A 10,756-nucleotide genomic window follows, 5' to 3' on the forward strand; every position below is an offset into this window, starting at 1 on the left:
CGACTGTGGCGGTGTGTTGGGTGGCAGGGGTGGATCATGTCCATGGGGGTTTTGGGAGTCCTGGAGGCCCCCAGGGCAGGCTGAACCATGTCTAGAGGGGATCAGGAGTCCCGGGGCAGTGGGGATAGGCCAGGTCATGTCTGGATCAGGGAGGGAGGTCAGGGGTCTCCAGGGCAGTGGGGGCAGGCTGGGCCATGTCCAGGGCAGGGTCAGGGGTCTCTGGATTGAGGACAGGAGTGGGATGTGTCTGGGTGGGGGAAGGTTGGAGGGCTCTGGATGGTGATGGGGTGGGGCAGGGCAGTGACAACACAGGGTCTTATGCTGGCTTTCCTCCTCCAGCACCATCTGGGTTTGTGACAGCTCCTCAGCCAAGGGCCAATTTAACCTTTTACTAGGCCCTAAGCAAACAAACTTGTGGACACCAGGCCAGTTGAGACCTCCCTCCCCCCCAGATCTGCTGTCCGCAGAGAGCAGGGCTCAGAGCCACTGCTAGGAAGAAGCTGCCATGGCAGTAAGGCCAGCAGAGGGGAGGGAAAGGGGAGGGAGGTGGACAGGGCCAGTCACACCACCTCCACGGAGGGAAGGACTGGGCCCCCTCCACATGCTTAGGGCCCTAGGCATGTGCCTAGTTGTCTATGCATTAATTTGGCCCTGCCTCAGCCTCTGGGCTGTGGAGATGGGCCGGGCTTTCCCAGTTCCTGAGCTGTCATGGGGAAGGGCTCTATGTCACTCAGGCTAAAGCAACAGAGCATAACCAGTCAGAGTATATCTCTGAAGGGGAACAGGGCAGGTGATGGGCAAACTGAGGTGCCACAGGGTGTCCCCAATCAGTTGGGATTGTATGCAAATGTTCAGTCAAATGCTTTCACCCCAACTGATTAGAACTTCAACCTCATCCGATGGGATGGACTTTTCTACTGCATCAGCTTTTTTTTAAATGGCTGAAGCGGTGTGAATGCTTGTTCATGGAGCATTTCAAGCAGTGGGACTGTGACATCCACACTAGGTCTGCTGAGTCAAAAGAAGGGGGAGAAGATGGCACAGCAATTCAAGAAACCTGCAAAACCCAGTTCCCTGGCTTCGTGCCACAGCTAGCTGTGGGAGTGAGTTAGAGGTTAGGATCATGTAAAAAGCAAGAAAAGATATCCCTGGATCTTTGACAGCATTCATTCCATAAAACTCTGAATGGGCAGGAACACTGAGACAAATGCTTCCTTCCCTTTTTAGGCTCTCCACAACTCTCTAGCACACAGATCATGTAAATAACATGCACTGAGATAATAGTTTGACCTTGTACATTTCCCCAGTGTATCAACATTAAAAAGACATTTATTCTTGTACATCTTCATATTATGTCAATCAGTGACTAGCAGCTCAGTACTTTGACAATCTCCTTAGAATACTAAGACCCCAGTCCTCCAATGACTCAGTCACTTGCAATTTTGGGGATTAAAAGTAGATTTAGCATTTGTTTTTTATGTGTGATGAATTTTAAATCAAATTAACAGGCTATCTGCTGTACACATTTTAAAACGTCAGTGATAGAGAAGGAAGAATGATCACGGAAAAAAAATCACTTCCTGTGGTCATCCCTCTGACCACAGCTCAGCTATTTTTAACAAATCCTATTAAAAATTACAATGTTGTCTTTTTTGGAAACTATTTTATTGAACAAGTACAAAATAAACCAGGGCAGGAAAAATGCATCATTTGGAGCAGGTCTTTACTGCAACTGATTTAGCAAAAGAAGCCACAGCGGAATGAAAATGGCTTTCTAGAACCACTTCCTGTGGTCATTTCTCTCTCCATGTGGCAGGCAGGAATATTTTAAGTAACCAGCTGCATCACTTCATGAAATAGTAAATTATTCTAAGTGTTTTTTACTCACCAGCAAATACAGTCACTCTGAGGTCATGCTATTGTCAGGCTTATTTGTTTAGCATCCATCTTTAAGCAGATTCATCTTGAGATGAGATTTTATGTGTGACTTATACTGTTAGCAGAAAGAGGCTGAGCTGACAGATTCAGGCCTGGATTTGGATGTTGAACACTTTGGCTTCTGAAAGTATTTGCCTGAATGGTTTTGCTTTAATGTATTTCAGAACTAGAAATCACATGCAAAATTTGGGATAGGATCCACATTCAGATTCTTATCTCCTCAACTACTACTCACCAAACTTCAGACAAGTTTTGATGCTGGATTAGCCCCATCTCTGGTCATTATTTTATTTTAGTGACATTTTTAGAAACATTCTTGATACAACATTTATATTCTCTTTCTGGATCTTAAATGGAAAAAAGTTAAAGTGCTTCAAGAGACGGTGTGTAGCACAAGATGAAGTAGCCATAAAACCACCAAGAGAATGGATAGTTCAAAGGATGAATAAATAGAAATGAAACTTTTCACCTCTAAGACATTAATACAGATGAGGTATTATCCATCCAGGTATTATCCATTCAATCCAATTGAATTGACTTGTCACCATATCATGGCATTTTAGTAGCTCATATGAGTAGGGTAATATCAGTTCAGTTTCTAGTGGACAGCTATCTTTATTACTATCCCATCACTATAATTAACACTATACTACAGGGGTACTCAACTTCTAGCCTGCAGGCCAAATGCAGGCAATGGAGCCATCTGACCTCAAGGGCTCTCCCTGAGTGAGGAAATTTGGCAGCAGGGGAGCCATGGGCATTAATAGTAGACGCGGATGGTGACACGAGGCCTGCATTGGCAAGGTTAACTGGTGGCTATGAAGCTGGTGTGGCCAGGCAGGGCTTGGGTTCCTGGACAACGACCCACACTTTTGCACAGGAGACATGATTGGGGGGATGGGCTACATCTCTTCCCTAAAGGCAAGTTTGTCTTTTCTTCCAGGTTGGCTGATCTCATATGGTATGCTTTAAACTAGCTTCACCTGGGGCCACAGGAGGACAAAAGAACACCTCCCAACCAAGATGGGTGACAAGCACAAGGAGCACCCAGGTAATTGATGGGGGTCCAGATAGTCCTAAGAATTGGGGGGAGTGCATGTACCAATATAAGGCCTTAAATGCCTCTACACTAATGCTCGTAGCATGGGAAATAAGCAGGAGGAACTCACCCTCCAGAGAGCAAGTACAAACCCAGACATAGTAGGGCTCATAGAAACCTGGTGGGATTCATCCCATGACTGGACAGTAAACATTAGGGGCTACAGACTATACAGGCAGGATAGAATGGGGAGGAAAGGCAGGGGTGTGGCGCTCTACGTCAAAGAGCAATACGTGTCCTCAAGTAACAGGATGGGGTCAGAGTGGGGGGCAGGCTGAAGTGCTCTAGATTAGAATACAGGGGGGTCATGGGGAAAGGGACTTAACGGTGGGGGTCTACTACAGACCACCTAACCAAGGGGAAGAGCTGGACTGCGAATTCTCCAGCCAGCTTGTGGAGGCACTTAAGGCAAGGGATGTAGTCGTCATGTGTGATCTAAATTACTTGGACATCTGCTGGGAGGAGCAGTCAGCCAGGTCAGACCACTCATGTAAGTTCCTTGCTGAGATACAGGACCTCCACTTAACCTAGGAGGTGCACAGTCCCACCAGGAGGGATGCTCTCCTGGACCTGGTTCTGGCCACATGTGATGACCTGGTGGACCCAGGGACCACCTGGGTGACAGTGATCATTGTCTCCTGGAATTCACCATACAGCGCAGGGTGTCAAGGGCCTGCAGTAAGGCAGTAGCCCTTGACTTTAAGACGGCCAACTTCAATGAGTTGAGGATATTGGTAGGAGAGTCACTGGGGTCCTGGAGAGTTGTGGAACTGGGTGTCCAAGATGAGTGGTCGTTCCTTAAGGAGATGATTCTCCATGCCCAGGGGGTGACAGTCTCTATGAGAATCAAAAGGAGCAAGAGTGCTCAAAAGCCCCCCTGGCTCACCAAAGGCATTCAGAAATGCCTGAAAGCCAAAAAAGAGGTATACATCCAGTGGAAGGGAGGGGCTATCACCAAAGAGGAGTATACCTCCATTGCTCGGGCTTGTAGGGAGACTGTTAGGAAATCTAAGGCAGATACAAACTAGGGCTAGCATCAAGGACAACAAAAAGTCCTTTTTTTAATACATAGGGAATATGGAGAAAGCACTGGGTAGTGTGGGGGCTCTGCTGGATACGCTAGGTAATCTGGTGGTTGCACCAGAGGAAAAGGTAGACCTTTTTAACAATTTCTTTGCCTCCATTTTTTTGTGCAGGGACCCGGACTCCCCCACTGAGATTCAGGACAGACTCAGGAGAAAACTCTGACAGGCCTACGGTCGGGTAGGACTGAGTTAGGGAACTTCTGGAGGGGCTGGATGTGTTCAAATCAGCAGGTCCAGATGCTCTCTACCCCAAGGTGCTGAGGGATTTGGCAGGAGTTATTGCAGGGGCCCCTGGCACGGCTTTACGAGCACTCATGGTACTCTGGCTAGGTGCCAGATGACTGGAAGAGGGCCAATGTGGTCCCCATTTTCAAAAACTGGAGGAGGAAGGACCTGGGCAACTATAAGCCCATTAGTCTTACCTTGATCCTGGGGAAGCTCTTTGAGAAGATTATGCAGGAGCACATCTGGGAAGGACCGGCAGGGGGCAACCAGCATGGCTTCATTAGCGGCAGGTCCTGTCAGACCAACCTGATTGCCTTCTATGATCAGGTCACAAAATCACTGGACGCAGGTGTTGCGGTGGACGTAGTGTTTCTGGACTTCAGGAAGGCCTTTGACACTGCCTCCCACGCCATTCTCATTAAAAAGCTAGGCGACTTGATGCCTACACAGTCAGATGGGTTGCAAATTGGCTGAGGGACCGCACCCAGAGTGATGGTGGATGGGTCGTATTCAACCTGGAGGGATGTGGGCAGTGGGGTCCTCCAGAGCTCGGTCCTTGGGCCCACACTGTTTAATCTCTTTATTAGTGACTTGGATGAGGGGGTGAAAATTCACTGATGACACCAAGATCTGGGGTGAGGTGAGCACACTAGAAAGGAGGGACAGGATACAGCTGGACCTGGACAGGTTACAGGGGTGGGTGAATGCGATAGGATGCAATTCAATACTGACAAGTGCAGGGTACTGCACTTAGGCAGTAAGAACCAGCAGCATACCTATAGGCTGGGGAACTCCCTTCTCAAAAGCACAGTGGCAGAAAGCAAAGTGACAGATGCATCACAAGCAGGGCCAAGGAGGTGATCCTCCCCCTCTATGTGAGACTGGTCAGGCCACAGTTGGAGTACTGCATCCAGTTCTGGGCACACTTCAGGAGAGATGTGGTCAGCATCGAGAGGACCATTCACATGATCTGGAGACAGCGCGGCAGACCCTATGAGGAGAGGCTACGGGGCCTGAACCTGTTCAGCCTTCACAAGAGAAGGCTGAGGGGGACCTTCTGGCCATCTACAGACTTACCAAGGAGGGCCAGCGGGGAATGGGAGAGACCCCGTTCACCTGTGCACCTCCCAGAGTAACAAGGAATAATGGCTGTAAGCTGTTTGAGAGTAGGTTCAGGCTGGACATTAGAAGACACTATTTCACAGTCAGGGCACCTAGGGTCTGGAACCAACTTCCAAGGAAGTGGTGCTGGCTCCTGCCTTGGGGGTCTTTAAGAGAAGGCTTGATAATTACCTAGCTGGGGTCATATGAGCCCAGAATTCTCTCCTGCCCAGGGCAGGGGGTCAGACTTGATGATGTAGTTAGGTCCCTTCTGAACCTACATCTATGAATCTATGAATATGGCCACCCTCCCACCAGCCAAATTCCCCAACCCCAAGCATTCAGACAGCTGGTCAGAGCTGGGCTGTGCTTCTTTCCCCCCACAGGGCTGGGCCACACTCCCTCCCTCCTATATCTGGACTAGAGCCAGGCCACACACATTTCTCCCCCTACGGGCTGGGTTGGGTCTGGGCTACACTGCCTCCCTCATAGGGCTGGGTAGGGGCTTGGCCATGCTCCCTTTTCCCCTGCAGGGCTGGGTTGGGGCTGGGCCTTGCTCCCTTTCTCCCTGGGGGGCCAAGCCACACCCCCTTTCCCTGTGGGGCTAGGTTGTGGCCAAGCTGCCCCCAGCCTCCTCTGTGCAGCCGGATAGTGCCCACTGCAGATGCCCTGGGTGCTCCCTACCCATTGTCTAAGTGGGGAGTGCGGCCTGTCAGGGGGTGCACCAGCACTCTTAGGGGGTACATGTGTACCCCCATGCACCCCCTGCATGTTGCCACCGGTTGAAATAGATGTAAAGGCTGAATTTCCTCCCACGCTTATACAGTAAAATCCCTGTTATCTGGCTTGAGTAGGGAATGGGGGGTGCCGGTTAGCTAAAAGTGACAATTACCTGAGGCACAGTGTTTCTGGCTGGGGGGGGGGGGTGGCAGCAGCTGCACATGGAGTGGGGAGCAGGGGCTGGGGGAGGGGTTGGCACCAGCCACACGCGGAGTGGCAACAGCGCAGGGTGGTGGCTGGCAGCAGTGGCTGCTGTGTGTGAGCTTCCCACCCCCTGCTCCCTCTGCACAGCAGGGAGCAAAGTGGTGTGGTGTGGCACTATGTGCATCCTGCCATGTTCAACAGTGCAGTAGGAGGCAAAGCAATACCACGTGGCGCCACACCAAAGTTCATGTTAATAAGGTATTCCAGTTGGTGAAGTACTGGATGACAGAAATTTTATTGTAGTATGATTTTTCCAAGTTGAACCTCTGTGGAGAAACTTACGAGTGATGTTTTTCTTCTATGGATAAATACAAGGGTTCCAATGTGACACTTACCATAAGCACTGGATCCACTAAAAAATTCCATGAGCATAGAATCATAGAAAGATAGGGTGGAAAGAAACCTCATGAGGTCATCTAGTTTTACCCCTGCTCAACACAGGGCTATCCATGTCAACTGTGGATGAAGAGATCTAAGTCAACTAATACAAAGCTTATGCTATTGTGATAAATTCATCTGTCTGTGTATTTATAGTTTGCTTATCACCACTCTATTTAGCAAGTTTAGATTTTGATACATCCAGTCTTTGCCCCACCTCTGCTCTTGCTATAGAATAGAATTATTCTCATATATAGCCACATAAAGAGTTTATAATATCTACTAATAGTACGGTCAGGGCTGCTAACTCAAGAAATTTTTTTTTTTTTATTGACAATCTGCAAAGCTTTTACTGACAGACTATTTTACTGGCATGTTTTTACAGTCAGTAAATAAAACTTTTGGTTGGGAGCCTTACGCAACTACAGCAATGGTTTTATGGTCTTGCTGCCCCACCACAAGATTCCCCTATTTATCCCACACCCTGATACCCCCATGCATCATGGCGCCCTCCTCCCCCCACCTACTCCCCAGTCTTACCTTCACTGGTCATCCTTCCCCCATCCCTGCATGGACTCCCAAAAACGCCTACCTGCAACCCAGAGGTATTACACAATGGTAACCAGCAGCAGAACATGGCTCGATGGCAAGATGTCTACAAAGTACTCAGGGAAGTCTTTCTGCAGGATGCTGTACTTCCCCTCAGACACCAAGTAGTGGAGTTCTACTTTTGTCTCTTCTTCAGTGAAGCTCCAGCTTCTTCTCAAGACGGAGCTTCACAAAGCAGCTGGAGCTTAGATATTTATGTCCTTAATAGACAAGTGTTTTTAGCTAATTTTTTACTGACTGTCTGTAAGTTTATGGACAGTTGGCAACCTTGAGTACACTTATAGTGAAAGGCACTTTGGTGAATGAAGAGAAAGACATACCGTTTTCAGCATCACTCACCCTTGTTTATTAGACATTTGCCAGCCTGAAAAATACTTTGTGCAAAAGGTTCTTTGACTGTTTCCATAATTTCTTATGCTAAGACCATGGTAGCTGCATAGCTATCAGCAATGCATGAAATGAGATACCCAACAAATATAATCAAGATGAAACTCCATTTTTCTCCACAGGTTAAATCTGCATATGATGTATTTTCTTGATTAGCATTTGGGTTTTTTGTTTAGTTTTTGGGGTGGTTTTTTTAACGTGCTGTATGCTTTTGTTACTGAAAATGAGACTGAGGAAATGCACTATTCACTTGGACCAGAAAGTGACTGTTTTCAAGTAGCCTTTATGCCTTAATGGGTCAAGTTTCTTGTTCTTGGTCAAGTTGCTGAGGATACCCTGTTCTTTTACAGTGGGTAATTCCACTCTTCCTTACAAGCAGAGATTTTAAGAGAGGTCAAAATTCCAGAGCTTTAGATGTCCTTTCAGGCACCTAGCTTTTCAGTGTCTTCAAGACAGGATTGAAATCTTCAACTTGCTACAATGATCTATGAAGCACCACTGTATTTTTAATTCTGCTACCTACTTCTGAGCCTTGTGGCTTATTGTATGTTGAATGATATAAAATGAGATTAATTTATGCTTTCCATGATTCCACTATTATTGTCATCAAATGCATTTACTCTTATTCAGAGTGGTTACTATTTTCCATTACTTCCGATAGACCAAAGCCAAAGAGCAACTGTAATGGGACCCAGGTTGAAGGGTCACACTGAGGTTGGGCCCTGGTGCTATACTCTCAGTGGGTGTTTTGTCACCTTATTTCTTTATCTTGTGTGTTGCAACTTGATGTAAATACAAAGGATATCAGGAAGTGGCACCTGACTATATGGGGTTCATTGAAATGGACACAGATCTCAAGGTCTGGGAGTCTTGGTAGGGCTCCACCTCCACTACACACCACCCCTTTCTACTCAGGTGTTCCACTGATGATCAGGATAGATGCCTGGCCTTCCTAGGTGCCTGTCTTCATGTGCTGGGAGAAAAGGTCCAGTGGGATAGGAAAACCAAGCAGTGTGGGACCAACGTGAGCTGGCCAAGCCCTGGGACCCTGGTGAAGGTCTGCAGCTAATGGAGTCTGGGCTATGTAGAAATAAATAAACTGATGTAATGTCAATAGCTATGTCTGTGTCTGCTTATGGGCCTTGCTTCGGCCTTGCAGCCTACAGCCTCCTTCTCTTCAGGAGGCTGAGGCTCTTCAGGGTTTACCCCCAGTTACAAGCCTAATTCACAGGGCAGGGCTGTATTGATACAAACCCTTTGGGTAGTTTGGGACCATGGGCACTACCACCCGCTTTGAGGCCCTTGCAGGTACCTGGCATCCAGCATCTGCAGTGTGGTCAGGATCCTGCTGAGGGAGCCAGGGTAAAGCTGGTCTCAGGTAGGACATCCTCAGCTCTGGTAGAAGTGGTGTGGGCCAGTGCCTATGCCAGTGCCTCCCCATCTCTGGGGTTGGTGCTGCCCTATAAAGGAAGTTCCAGGTTGGCCATCCTGGACCCCTGTATACTCCCATGTGCCCTGCAGCCACTGCCAGATGCTGAGAGCCCTGTGGGGCTCATCATAACCTGCAGCTGTGGCCTCCAGGCTATAGGCAGCACCAGATGCACTGGCCACTTGTTGTCCTTCTGGGTTGGGCTTCGGGCCCAGGTGGCTTCTGGCTCTCAGCCTGCATGGGGGATGGGCACATGTGGAACACATTGCCTGCTGTCTGCCCATCTCACTTGGGGAGCAGGTGCATGGCAGAGAGGCATGCTGTTGGCCTGTGGACTCACCATCAGGATGGCCCAGAGGGTCCATGGACTGTAGGGCAGCCTGGTAGCCATTGTCCTAGCAAGTGCAGGACCCAGCTTGGTCCTTACTACAGCAGTCCATAATCTAGGGTGCCTCTGGATCTTTTGATGGGTGCCATTAGGGGTTAGGCAATAAGAAGCTAAACTAAGCAGATAAGAGCAGGCACAGGCTTGTCCCTGCCCGGCTGATTCCCCATTCCCACTGCCAGGCTCATCTGCAAGGAGGTAAGCACTGTAATTTTTAAATTAACTGTGAAATTCGTTGTCACTTACTTCATAAAAGTTATGGAGAGGGGCCTTGAGTTCAAAAAAGTTGAGAACCATTGGTCTAATCTGTTCTTAAAAACATCTATTCCAAGAAGGTAATCTATTCCAGCTCTTAACTAGCTCTAAAGTTTGAATATTTTTCATAATGTCTAACCCAAGTCTTTCTTGCTGCAATTTAAGCCCATTAATTTCTGTTATATCCCCAGTGGACAAAGCAGTGAAATCAGAATATGAACTTTCAGTTGAGGTGGGGGGGGAGGGGAGACGCACACAAAGTGTGAACATGTAACTTGAGTGTGAGCAATGATGAACTGAATCTGCAAAGAGCCTCTGAGAGGTAAGGAACAGCAGTCACTAGTGCCCGGGAGGAAGCTCCCCAGCCCAGCTCCCCCGCCCATTGGAGCACACCACATTTCCAGTGTTCTGCAGGGAAGAAATTCCCACAGATACCCCTCAGGATTTCCTCCCTCCATCCTTTTGTTCACGTTAATCAGATGCAGTATCTCTCAGAAACAAAACAGATTGCTTCTAAGTCCAAGATTTGCATCCAGTGCCTTCTTGACTCTGTGGAAAGGGGGAATGCTATGCTTTCCTACTCCAGTCTGTTCAAACAGCAGAAGATCTGACTTGCCATTGGTCCTCTCCAGACCCCAATCCCAGATCAGATGGAGAATGCATGACATGTTTTTAGCATCCACAGCAAAGATATCCCATTCACTACTCAGACCTTTAAGTTAGGATGCATTCATACATTGTTTTTCTTGCAAAGGGCTGTTTCCTCTATAGGTACCACAGTAAAGTCTCTCAGAGATATTTAGAATCAAAGGGCAAGGCCTGTTAACAGTAGCGGTTTTGAGCTAGAATGAATCTCAGAAATTTCCAAGTGGAAAGATATG

The sequence above is a fragment of the Crocodylus siamensis genome, chromosome 1 (genome assembly GCF_052110815.1).
Source record: "Crocodylus siamensis isolate JL-2025a chromosome 1, ASM5211081v1, whole genome shotgun sequence".
Lineage (NCBI taxonomy): Eukaryota > Metazoa > Chordata > Crocodylia > Crocodylidae > Crocodylus > Crocodylus siamensis.